We start from the raw sequence: 13,369 nt of genomic DNA, 5'->3' as shown, positions 1-13,369 counted from the left end.
GTAATACTTTCCTCAATGTCTTTGCACCTGAAGCAGTGAAATACAGAAGAAAATCTGAGTGGGTACTTCAAACCAATGATTTCATACATCTACGTGGCTCACAAAATATAATATCCTTATTAACAAGAGATAGTGAAGAATTCTCTAATTCCATAAGCCAAAAAATTTTGGGTTCAGGGACTGGGAAGGTGGCTCAGTGATAGAACGCTTGCCTTGCCTGCATGAGGCCCTGGGTTCTATTCGTCAGTGCCTAGGCCCAGAGTTTCAGGCCCCATCACCGGACCCACCCCCCAAAAAACTTTTGGGTTCAGAAAAGAATTTAGCAAATGGGAAAGTTTAGAAAATAGTGTTCTTAGAAGCCCTAGCTAAGTGTATTGGATTCAGCAGTAGAGGGAAGCCAAAACTTTTTGATATAGATTGTCTTAATATTTTTGCTACCTAAAGTGATTTTACAGAGCCTATTTGGCTCACTACAATGCAGAACTGATTGAATGAAGACATGAAAATAAATTCCACATCCAAATGAGGCAACATAAAAGAGTGTTAAAAGAGAAAACATGAAGATGTAGCAGTGGCTGAGGCTTCACTAGACTTGAAGCAAAGAAAATCAGGGAAGAGCTAAGAGGAGGACATAGAAGTAGGACACAGAAGCGTTGTCCTTTTGTAACAGACCTGTCTTCAAAGGTATGGGTGATTTAACTCTATTCTTCTCCATACATCTTGGTGATCAAATGCAAGACCATGAGAAAAATAATCTATTGAAATAATTTTGTAAAGAATAACTTCACTGCTCCTGATATGGTATCTAAGGAGAGTCTTAAGAGAGAAGACAAAAATGGAGTATTTTTTTGGTTTCCTCTAAGCATCTCGTTAGCAAAATATATCCTTGAGGTTAGAATTGATTGAAACAAAAAGTGATGGAGTACTTATTTGTCTGGGCAATTTAGACACAAGAAGACTTTCAAGTTAAAAGAAAAAAGAAAAAAAATATAGCCAAGTATTTGTGATCACAGCTTCTTGGACTGGTTTTCTGGAGACAAATTTTACATTAGATTTGTCCACATTAACATAGATGTTGTTTCATGGCAACCAAATGCAAGAGGAGAGTTTAATGGACTCGCTTAGTCAATTAAACAGCATAATCAAAAAATGGCAAATAATATTTAGTGAATTGTTTGACCAATTACTTTTCCAGAATAAAGAAGGAAAATGTAATTCAAAATGAATTGACCTAAAAGTATGAATAAAAAGTAGTGAAGAGAGATAAGAGAAAAAATAGAGGATTGTTTTCTCTACAGTGGAGTAATGGGTTCTTCATCTTGTTTCTTACATTCCATCTTCACAAGCTATCAATTGTGGCTCAGGACTGGAGTATCCAGTTCAGACAAAGAGAACTCATAGGAGAAAGTTAATATTTGCAGCAGATATAGGTGATTTATAACCTTAGATAATCTATTTAAATCTGTTCAGAATCTTCCCCTACACTAAACTGCCCGCTTTGAACAGTTTTGTTTGCTTTTACCAATACTTCCCTTCATTAACTGCTTAAAATTTTTGAGAGGTCATATTCGTACTCTCTAGAGATTGCTGTTTGGTGATTTTTGTGTGTTTTTGTTTGTTTTGTGTTTTTTAACTGAATTTCCAAAGGTTGTGCAAGTGTCTTACAACTAAATATGTCCACCTAATTATCCATTGCTCCTGGATCACAGTGACTCCTTCTATCATTCTCAACCACCCCTTCTACAAGATTTATTTCTGGTTTACCACTTCCTTTCTCAAATGTGTACATTGAGTATTCTAGCTGTACTTGCCCCTTGTTCCATTGTTCATTCCTTCTATGTATTTACTATTATTCCTCTTTGGTTTCAACTTCCTAATAGTCATTCTGCTAAACTGTCTGTTAGTACGTTGAAAGGTTTATATACATTCCATGGAGTTTCTGTCCTGCATATACTTGAACTGATGTCAGGTTATATTTCCATAATTCATTCATCTGCAATAACAATTTGCAAGACTGGAGACTTGGAACACCTCGACATGATTATATTCTCATCCATTTGCAGATTAATCTTTAGTCAACAAGAAAGTTTAAAAATGGCTTTGAATGTATTCTTAACTACCAATTTTTATAAATGGCTTTGTACAATGGTGTGTGATTATTATATTTTACATGGGATTAGAATTTATGCTACCTATAAGTTTTGGAGAAAAAAGAAAACTAACATTTCCTACTATAAAGGAATATGATAGAAATAGAAGATAGATTTTGTCACATCTCAGATGAGTATCCATATTCAAGACTTAAAGACATATTTCTAACTATGTTAGAGAGAGGGAAAACAAAACAACATATGATCAGGCAAGTATTTGTGACTTTTTAAAATGTCCCTTATTAAGTGATGAAATTTACTTTATTAGCTAAGGTTTGGGTTTGAAATATGGGAGTCTGATCTATTTAACAAATTTCTGGAAGACACCTACTGAACAACACAAATGGTGCATTGTACCATTTCTGCACTTTAATGAATGGTTGAACCTGTTTCGCATTAGTGCTGGGTAAAGAAATCAACTCTATTGTAACTTGCTCCCTACACTTGAAAAACTCGTAATGTCACTAAGTGTCATCTACTTAGCAAATGTTATTTTGGCAAGTGTAATTTCAAAAACTTTATTTGAAAAGGAATACACTTTCAGGAGATTAAATGTAGGTTATCATTGGTTTGAGAATGACATTTTTATAACACAGAACCAAGTTGTACTAAAGGACCAGTGTTTTGAAGCACAAACGATCTTCTCAATTAATGTTTTGCTGAATTACATTTGACCTCTAAGTCAAGTTTTCCTGGGCTTGATAGATCAATGACGGATCTATACTTCCAGGAACTATTTTTGGGACCACTTATGCTAGACTGAAATATTACATTAATCATTAGGGGAGGGGTATTAAAAATAATCTTGTGACACTTTCTGATCTTGTTCATTCATATGGGCTGCTCATCTGTAAATTGAGTTTGAAATACAGTACTTTCTTTCGATCTTGTGACCTCATCTTTCATTTTAAGTTGCCTTGCATTACACAATTGCTTGCTGCTAATTCTTGTATCTCAAGGATTTGGGGCCCTGAAATATTATAAGAAATGAGAAATTGAGGGAGGTTCCAGGAAGATGGTGGAGTTCCAGTGAACAGTACTAAGCCAGAGAACCACACCAAGTGTGCCTTCACAGGACAGAGAGTTAGGACAGAGAGAGAAAATACAGGCAGGGAGAAAGCCCTGAGCACTTTCCAGCAGCCGCCACAGCGGCGGCCGTGGTGGCAGCGGCAACTGCCACAGCCATACCTGAATCACAGAGAGTCCAGGAAAAAGGAGCCAGACACAGCCTGAGAGCAGATTCCACTCAACACCAGCAAGAACCGACAAGGAGCAGACATCATCATCTTGCAGTTCACAGACCAGAGATGACCCAGGAAGCAAGACTCAGCGTGAGTTGAAGCCTGATATTCTCACTCCTTCTCAGGGAGCAGAGGAGGGAAGGCCACCCCTCCCCCACCCAGTACCGGAGATCTCCATCTTGGATACTGACAAAGCCCGGCGGAGCTGCTAGCTCCAACACAGGCCCTGGAATAAATCTAGAGTCATCTAGCAGATCACAAGAGCCTAACCTGATATGCCAGACTCAGCTCCTCCCAGGGAAAAGTCACCCAGCTTGGTTGCCAGCCCCAGGAGTGGCTTTCTTCACCGGGTAATCAGACCCAGAGGCTGCCCCTCCCTTTAGCAGCCTCAACAATCAACTGAAATTCAGTAAACAGAAACCCCGAGAGTGGCTCCAGGCTGGGCTCTGTGAGTTTTTCACAAACCAGCTCCTGGGAAAAGCTACTGTTTGCTGAAAGGCCTCAACTCTACCCAGAACCTAGCCTCATCACAGCATCTCCAAACTCGAAGAAAAAGCCATCTCCTCCCATTGAATGAACCTGGGAAGAGGATCGTAGAGCATTTTTCTGCCTGTTCAAAGAAACTGACTTGAGTAACCAACCAAGCCACAGGAACACAAGACCAGAGACTCCAACAAGAGGCTGGTTATGGACACAAGGGAGACACAGGATTTTTCCCACCGCTCCCAAAAAAATCAAAGAACTTTTTTTTTTGTTGTACCTTTATAAAAATTTTTTTTTCTTAAAAAATTTTTGTTATCTTTAATTTTAACTTTTTTTGAAAAAAATTGTTTTCTAGTAAATTTTTTTTCTCTTAGAATTTTATTTTAGGGGTATAAGTGTGTGTGCGTTTTTCTTCCCTTATCTGTTTCTGTTTTTGTTTTTTTGTTTTGTTTTGTTTTGCTTTTTGTTTAGCTCTACTGAACTTCGGATCTTTTTTTCTTTCTTACTTATCCTTTTCACCTGTTCTTCTCTTTCATTCTTTATGTGACTTAATTGCTGTTCTGCACATCCTCAGATAAACCCGTAGTCGATTATTAGACCTTATCCCCCATTGTGTACACACTTAATCCACAAATTTATTACTCAATTCAAAACCTCTTACAAGTAAATTCCTTAATAGCAGTACTACATCTTTATACCTATATAATATTATAAGCATTTTTATTTTTAAGTTTTTCACATCTCCTTTATATCCCTCCCCTTCTTTCATTATATTCATGTTCTTCTCTGAATATTATTTTTCTTTCTGTATAATATTTTTAATTTTTACCTTTCTATTTTTTCTGGTCTCTTTTTCTTCCCTTAAACTTTCTTCTTTTTTTTTGCTCTCTGTCTTCTTTCATCCTATCCAACGTATTGCCTGCTTTAAGGTTAGGACTTAGCTAACACTCCCTGTACCTTCCCACATCACTCTATTCCTATTTTTTACCCACATCTCTTCCTAAACCTAATAATTTCTCTTTTACCAAATTCTTGTTTTTGGTTCATAGCCCATAAATATATAGTTGTTTGATGTTGAATAGATGTGTCTGTTGAACTACATTGTATCTGCAGACTATTAACTGTACAAATACAGAATTTGGTTGATGCTTGCCTTAACATAGTGTTCTAGCACAAAACTGGTGTTAATTTCATCCTAAATGAGCTCAGTAAGGCGGAAAAACACAAGAAAAATGGCAAGTCCGGGTATCTCAACTCCCACTCATGATAACCAGGGGACAGAACAGATAATGAATAATCCAGAGGAGAGTTCCCAAATAGCTCTACAAACACGGCTGGCAAACATGATAAATGAAAATATTGAAAACATAGAAAGGACTCTGTATGAGCATGATAGGGGGAGAGAGGAGGCAATCTAAAACTTTATACAAGAATACCATAAGCGTGAGGAAGCTATTCAAAAACTGATACAGGATTTGCGTGAGTAGCTTGAGAATACTCAAAGAGAAAGGTAGGAATGGTGTGAGCAGGCTGAGAACACTCAAAGAGAACTACAGGAATCTCACGAATGGGAGGAAGCTAATCAAAGAGTAATACAGGAATTGAGAGAGCAGGATGAGAATACACAAAGATCACTAAAAGCATTTATGGAATCCATTAACAAAGATCTGAAGGAAGTCAAGGAGACCACAAAGGGAATGCTGAATGGAAACCAACAGAAGGAATGGGAGTCCAAGGAAATCACAAATAATCAGCTAAGTGATTTGAGAATAAACACAGAACACCAAATTAAGGAAGTAAAGAAGTTCATACAAGATCTAAAACAAAGCTTCAACAAAGAATTTGAAGCCATCAGAGCTGACCAACTAGAAGGAAAAAAAATAAAAAACAAAGTAGAAAGTCTCAACAGCAGGATAGACCATGCAGAAGAGCGAATCTCGGAGATTGAAGACAGCCTAGACATTATAGAGAAAGAACATACAACCATCCAAGACAAATCCAAGAAATATGAAAGATCTATCCAACACTTGGAAGACACCATCACAAGGCCTAATTTAAGGATAATGGTTGTAGAGGAGCACCTAGAAACAGAAGTTAAAGGTCTAGGAAATTTCTTTAACAGGATACTAGAAGAGAACTTCCCTAACATGGAAAAAGATAGGCCTATTCAAATACAAGAATCTTTTAGAACTCCAAATCAACCAGACCAGAATAGGACATCCCACCATCACATTATAATCTGCACAGGATCAATTCAGACCAAGGAAAATATCCTTAAAGCTGTCAAGGAGAAAAGATTAATCACCTATAAAGGGAAACCAATTAGAATCACCTCAGATTTCTCAGCAGAGACAATCAAAGCAAGAAGAGCCTGGAATGATGTATGCCATGCCCTAAAAACAAACAACTATCAACCAAGAATACTGTACCCAGCTAAACTCTCCTTCATAACTGAAGGCCAAAAAAAACCCTTCCATAGCAAAGAAAAATTGAAACAATACATGTCCACCAAACCAGCCCTTTATGATGAAGGTTTTGGAAAAATTAGGAATCCATGGAACATTCCTCAATACAATAAAGGCTGTATATGACAAACCTACAGCCAGCATTATACTTAATGTTGAAAAACTAAAGCCATTTCCTCTTAACTCAGGAACAAGATAAGGATGTCCAGTCTCTCCACTTCTCTTCAACCTACTATTAGAATGCCTAGCTACAGCAATAAGACAAGATGCAGACATAAAGGGGATCCCAATAGGGAAAGAAGAAATAAAACTCTCCCTCTTTGCAGATGATATGATCTTGTACTTAAAGAATCCCATAGACTACAATCCCAAATTACTCAAGCTGATTCAAAACTTTGGCAAAGTAGCAGGGTATAAAATTAACCCTCAAAAATCAATGGCTTTTTTATATGCCAACAATGAAAAAAGTGTGGCTGAAATTAAGAAAGCAACTCCATTTGTAATAGCCCAACAGAAAATAAAATACCTATGAATTAACTTAACCAAAGAAGTGAAAAGCCTCTATGATGAACTTTAAAAACTTGAAAAGGAAATCAAAACAGAACTTAGAAAATGGGAAAAACTCCCATGCTCCTGGACTGGAAAGATTAACGTTGTGAAAATGGCAATATTTCCCAAGCTATCTACAAATTTAATGCAATACCTTTCAAAATTCCAACCTCATTCTTCAAGGAAATAGAAGAGACAATCCAAAAATTCATATGGTACAATAAAAGACCCGAATAGCAAAACACAGTCCTCAACGGAAAGACCAAGGCTGGAAGAATATCAAAACCAAATTTCAAACTCTACTATAAAGCCATAGTAATCAAAACAGCTTGGTACTGGCACAAGAACAGATCTCAGGACCAATAGAATAGAATTGAAAACCCAGAAATGAACCTACAGACCTAGAGCCATCTAATCTTCGATAAGGGAGCTAAAAAAAACAGAATGGAAGAAAGAGAGCCTCTTCAGTAAGTGGTGCTGGCAAAATTGGTTAAGGACTTGTAGAAAACTAAAGCTAGATCCTTATATATCACCCTGTAACACAATCAACTCCAAATGGATCAAAGACCTCGGAGTCAAAGCAGACACTCTGAAAATATTACAGGATGGAATAGGAGAAACCCTAGGTCTCCTTGGCACAGGCCGAAATTTTCTTAATAGAGACCCGGAAACACAACAAATCAAAGAAATGTTGGACGAATGGGATTGCATGAAGTTGCAGAGCTTCTGCATGGCAAAAGACATACCTAGCAAGATCAATAGAAAGTCCATGGATTGGGAGAAGATCTTCACTAGCTATACAATGGACAAGGGTCACGTATCAAAATATACTTAGAACTCAAAATATTAAATCCCCCAACAACGAATCTTCCAAGAAACAACTGCCCAATGAATAAGTGGGCTAAAGACTTAAAGAGAAAGTTCTCTGAAGAAGAAAGAAGGATGGCCAATAGAAACATGAAGAAATGCTCAACCTCCCTAGCCATATAAGAAATGCAAATCAAAACAACTTTGAGGTACCATCTCACCTCCGTTAATATGGCAAAAATCAAGAACTCTAACAAAAACAGATGCTGGAGGGGATTTGGACAGAAGGGAATCTTACTTCATTTTTGGTGGGAGAGTCAACTTATTCAACCACTTTGGAAAGTAGTATGGAGGTTCCTCAAAAGACTCCACATAGAGCTCCCCTATGACCCAGCAATCCCACTTTTGGACATGTACCCAAATGTTTACAAACATGACCACACTAAAGCTACCAGCACATCTATGTTTATTGCAGCATTATTTACTATAGCTAAGATATGGAACCCACCCTGATGCCCCTCAGTAGATGAATGGATCAAGAAAATGTGGTATATATACACAATGGAATTCTATGCCTCCATCAGAAAGAATGGCATTGCCCCATTTGTTATGAAATGGAAAGTCTTGGACAAATTTATATTAGGTGAAGTAAGCCAAGCCCAAAGAAACATAGGTCCTCTGATTTCCCTTATTTGCAGTATCTAATATATGTATGAGTCAAGCAGAAAAGGTCAGATAAGGTGTTGTTAGGAAAATGAACCCTTAGACATGTATTTTAAATGTTTTTTTCTTTCATGCATTTGTTTGAAACACAATTATAAAGTTATTTTTTGTTGCTTTGTATGTCCCTCCCCCACAGTATAACCCCTGCTTTCATTGTATTTGATGTCGGTATAATTTGTGGAAGAGAAGGGGAAAAACAAGTCATTTAAATAAGGATACATGTGGACCTTTTGCAACAATTAGAAGTACAAATTGTCATGTCAAAAACGAACTTTACAACTGGGGGAGAGGGTTGGATGGGGGGAGCGAGGATGGGAAGGGATGGGAAGGGTAAACAATAGAGGAGGCTACAATGCTTGATAAGAAATGTGCTCACTATCTTGACCATCTAATTGTAACCCCTCTGTACAGTATTTTCACAAGAAAAAAAAGAAAAAAAAGAAATGAGAAATTGAGATGGATTTTGTTACTTTCTGCTTGCATGTTGCATAGGCCTAGGTGATAAGTCTTGCCCATGTTATCTGATGATGCAGGTAACTCGGCCAAAACATATTAGGACCCATGTGTCTATTGAAGAATAATGTCTTTTAGATATCAAATTAGCACAACTGGAGCATAATCTGTAGGAATGCTCCTGAAATATGGAGAAAAACAGTTTGGGGCCAGTGAGTTAAAACAATAAACAGAGCATCAGAGTAAAATCTCTTATAGATTAGAGGAAAACAACGTTGATTTTTTAAATTGTGAATTCAGAAGACCATGAACACTTAGAATGTATCACAAGTTTATACTGAAGACATTGCTTTAACACTTTTTATATTCTAATATATATTCTGAACCTAATTATTTATATTCCAATTCTATTTATTGGAATATATAAATATCAATTTATTTGTCAAATTATCAATTGATTTTAGTAAGTTTCACTGTGTGAAATATAAAATGGGCACATATAACTACAAAATAAATAACTATATATAATATAATAAAAAAGGGCACATGTTTTGCATTCTTCTGTTGTGGTTAGGGAATCAAAAGCAACTCTGTTTTAAAGTATTATTCCACTATCTCTACCTCAGTGTTTGGTAGAGTTAGAGTTAAACCTTTACCTTTTGTAGATTTACAGACTGGAGGCAAGAGGAAACATTACCCATTTAAGGTCTAATAACAAGGAGAAACATATGGACTTCTCCTGGAGCTATGAAATATTTGGTGATAGAAAGGCAGTAGTGTACGTTCCTGCCTGGTTGGAAGGCAGACAGGCCAGGACATTAGGTAATCATTCATATGAACAATTTTTTCACCTTCTTGGCTTTAGCTACTTTTGAAATGGTAGGTATAATAAACAATTATGTTTTGATAAAAAAAAACCCCTTCTAGTCTGAACAGTTCTGTCTGAAATGTTCATCTTTCTATGATCCCTTGTAACTAACATTTGTTTTGTTCAAGTAAGACAATTTACACTCTGAGGGTAAGATATTCTGGTTGGTCTGATCCTACATGGAAGAAGGGTAAAGTGTCAGGTAAACATTTGTGCCAATATGACCTCATTTGTGAAAATTTCAGCTGCAGAAATTTACAAGGAACTCTTAAGCAAGGCTTATTTTGAATCCATTAGCTCCACAGAGCTAACTCAGTTGGATAAATAAATATTTGAAAAAGCCCTCCCTTTTAGACCTAGCTAAAAATGCTTCAAATATGATCAAATCTAAAATGAAAAAGGCTTAAAATAGTTATTGACAAAAAAATTGCAAACGTGAGCAATAGACTGAACAATATAATTATTTCCCATTATACACAGAATTTTAGGGAAATAAGATCAATAGCATTGTTAGGAATATTAAGGTTTCTTTGTTACAAATAGGCACCCAAGTATATAATCCTGTATAAAGATTGCATCATTAACTACCAAAATTTAGAGGACATTACATGCTTCAGCAGCACATATACCCAAATTACAATACAGAGATTAACATGGCAATTGCGCAGGATGATATGAAAATCTGTGAATTATTCCATATTTTTCATTCTTCAGATGCAAGAAATGAAAACAATTATTAAAAAGTTGATTACAAAATTACAAGTCTAACAATACATGTAATTCATATAAATGAAAGGTAGTTTGATATCAGTGTATTAAATCTTCACCTTAGAAAGGCCTTTACATAGCATAATCTTTATAAAACTTTTAAAATTAGACAACACTCTCATTTTATTCCAAAAAAATATACTATAAGGACCTAGTAAAAAAGGAATCTTAAACTGTTTCTTTATGGAATGCAATCTGACACATTTATTAATGAACCTGTATATTATAAAACAATGTAGTATTCAAAGTCTTATATCTAGGAAAGAATAAAATAGATTATGGGCATTATACAAACAATACAAAATATTTTAAAGTATAATTTTTCAGATAAGCACCAGAAATATCTTTAGTTTCTTTAGTACTCATTTCAACATATAAATTAAAATTATTTCTGATTAAAAAAAGCAAAAACACGAGGGGGGACCAAGATGGTTACGGGGAAGTAGGGGAACACCACAGCTCTCCCCAACCAAAAAGAGAGTTTGAGTTCCAACGTTTAAACTCCCCAAGAGACCGACAAAAACAAAAAGACCAACATCCAGAGAAAAGCAGGAGGTAGAAAAAAACAAAAAATAAAGAGTTAAAAAGAAGAATTTCACAACAGAGAAGGGTGAAGACCCCTCCCCCAACATCTATTGGCCACACAGCAGCGAGCCAAGCCATGGCCAGCCCAGCCCGGTAGGAGCTGCCGGTGTCCCAGAGAAACAGGGGGCTGTCTGCAGATCACCTGCACCAAAGCCCCCTCAGGTACCAGTGTCAGACCCGCTGATGTTAAGGAATGAAGAATCTGCTGAGCAGGGAGCTTACACAAAGATCCCACCCCTACCCCTCACTCTCTATTTGAGCAGAGAGGCTCCATCCCACCAAAGCCACTCGGCCTCATGGCAGGAACCCCAGAGATACACCAGATGCCCACAGAACACCAGAACAGAAGAACTGAAAGGAACAGGTGCTGATCCGGAGAGTGCAAACAGAGACAAATGCCAGCGCTCAGAACCTGCACAGAGGCTCCTCCCCCACCCCTTGGGTGGAGGCTGGAGGCCCATCCCATGGAGCTTACCCAAAACAGTGTCAATGGAGGCAGTGACAGAAGAGAAACACACAGAGCCACCACCTCTCAGCCCAGCCCACAATCACATCAATTGAACTCTGACTGCAACTGCAACCAGCAACCTATATCACACAGAAACAACAACAAGCTCCAGGTTGAGTACACTGCAGGGGACAGTGTATTCCTCAAGGGAGACCAGAGCTGGTGGGAATCCCCAGACCCCCTACCCCAAACCTGCATCACAGGACCCACTAAAACTATAAATTGTTCACAAGCTCCACCAGCCCATGGAGCACACTCAGCTGGCCAGGCTAGAACAAGAGACAGCCTGGAAGGGAGCTTAAATGCCCAAGCCAGGAACAGTGCCCCTGGGTCAAGACACCCAATGGTGGAAGAAATTTGAACTGTGTACTCCAGGCTGCACAATCTAGGTGGGATACACAGCAGCACAGGTCCAACCAGTGTGCCCTAGGGTGGGGGCTGGGACCAGACCTGGGGATCCGGTGCCTGAGCAACATAACCAACACCTCCCAACTGAAATAAGAAGCTGAGCATATGCCTCAGCAGAGAGGAGAAAAACAGGGAACTGCACCCTCTGGGAATCATGCCTGTGACAGCAAAAGACCTAGGGGTTCAGGACAAGAGAAGTCCAAAGCCCACAAGAACCCGACCCATATATTCTAGGCTGAGAATTGGACAACACAGGCTGCCAGCACCTGAAAATAGTCAGGAGCTCAGGCTGGTAAGACGGCTCAGCAGTACAGTGCTTGTCTTAGGTGCAGGAGGCCCTGGATCTGATTCCTCAGCAGCACATAAGCAGAAAGGGCCAGATGAGGTGCTATGGATCAAATGGTAGGGTGCCAGCCTTGAGTTGAAGAGCTGAAGGACAGAATCCAAGCCCAGAGTTCAAGCCCACAACTAGCCAAAAAGTAAAACAAAACAAAACATCAGGAGCCCATAGCAGACTCCAGCATCTGGGAGAGTACATCCAGCACATCTGGACTCGCCAAGAGCACCTGTAGGAACAAACAGGAGCAGTTTAGGCTGCTCAACCCTTCTAAAGTCAGGAACTGCCAGTGATCTACAGCAGAGCGCCGAGAACCCTCTGTGGGTCAGACCAGCAGCTAGAGGTCGGCCCCCAATAGAACCGAGATCAGGTACAGACTCTACCAGCACAGAAACAGTAACCAGGCAAAGACAGACGCTATTGACCAAAACAAAATTTCAGATTAGTCTGCAATAATCCCTGAATCCCCATGAAAAATCACAGAGAAAAATTACAAGGTTTATCAACACCTAGGATAACAAGCTATCTCTAAAAGCCAGCAGCCACCCAGGGGATAGACCCAGTGGGAGCAAAGCAGGAATGGAAGACAAACACTACATCCAAGAGATGCTGGAGGCAATGACTCAAGATATAAAACGAGAAACACACCAGAAATTGAAAGAACACAGGGTCGAAATATCGAAAGAGATGCAGGACATCAAACAGGAGATGCATGCAAAAATAGAGGCAGCACACACATCACAAAGCCATTACATAAGTGACAAAATAGAGGCAGTACACACCTCATTCAGAGGTGAGATAGTATTTTGAAAACCAACATCGAATCTATAAATGAGTCCATTTCCTCCATGCAAACAACAATGGAAGCCACAGTTAATAGAGTGAACAAAATGGAATGTAGAGTGTCAAATACAGAAGACAGAATACATCAACTGGACCAAAAAATGACAGGTATGGAAAAATCACTTAAATGATGCCAAAGGGAAATTCAAGAGCAAGCAGATAGTGCCAAGAAATTTAACCT

General features: G+C 38.4%; 1 pseudogene; it reads left to right on the top strand.

The window, feature by feature from the left end:
* The first annotated feature begins 10,347 nt into the window (after positions 1-10,347).
* Positions 10,348-10,443, top strand: LOC138815528 (U6 spliceosomal RNA; annotated as a pseudogene).
* The last annotated feature ends 2,926 nt before the right edge of the window (positions 10,444-13,369 follow it).

The sequence above is a fragment of the Dipodomys merriami genome, unplaced genomic scaffold (assembly GCF_024711535.1).
Source record: "Dipodomys merriami isolate MVZ:Mamm:240054 unplaced genomic scaffold, mDipMer1.0.p SCAF_646, whole genome shotgun sequence".
Classification (NCBI taxonomy): domain Eukaryota; kingdom Metazoa; phylum Chordata; class Mammalia; order Rodentia; family Heteromyidae; genus Dipodomys; species Dipodomys merriami.
The sequence above is the reverse complement of the archived record's forward strand: the minus strand, read 5'-3'. Positions and strand labels throughout refer to the sequence as shown.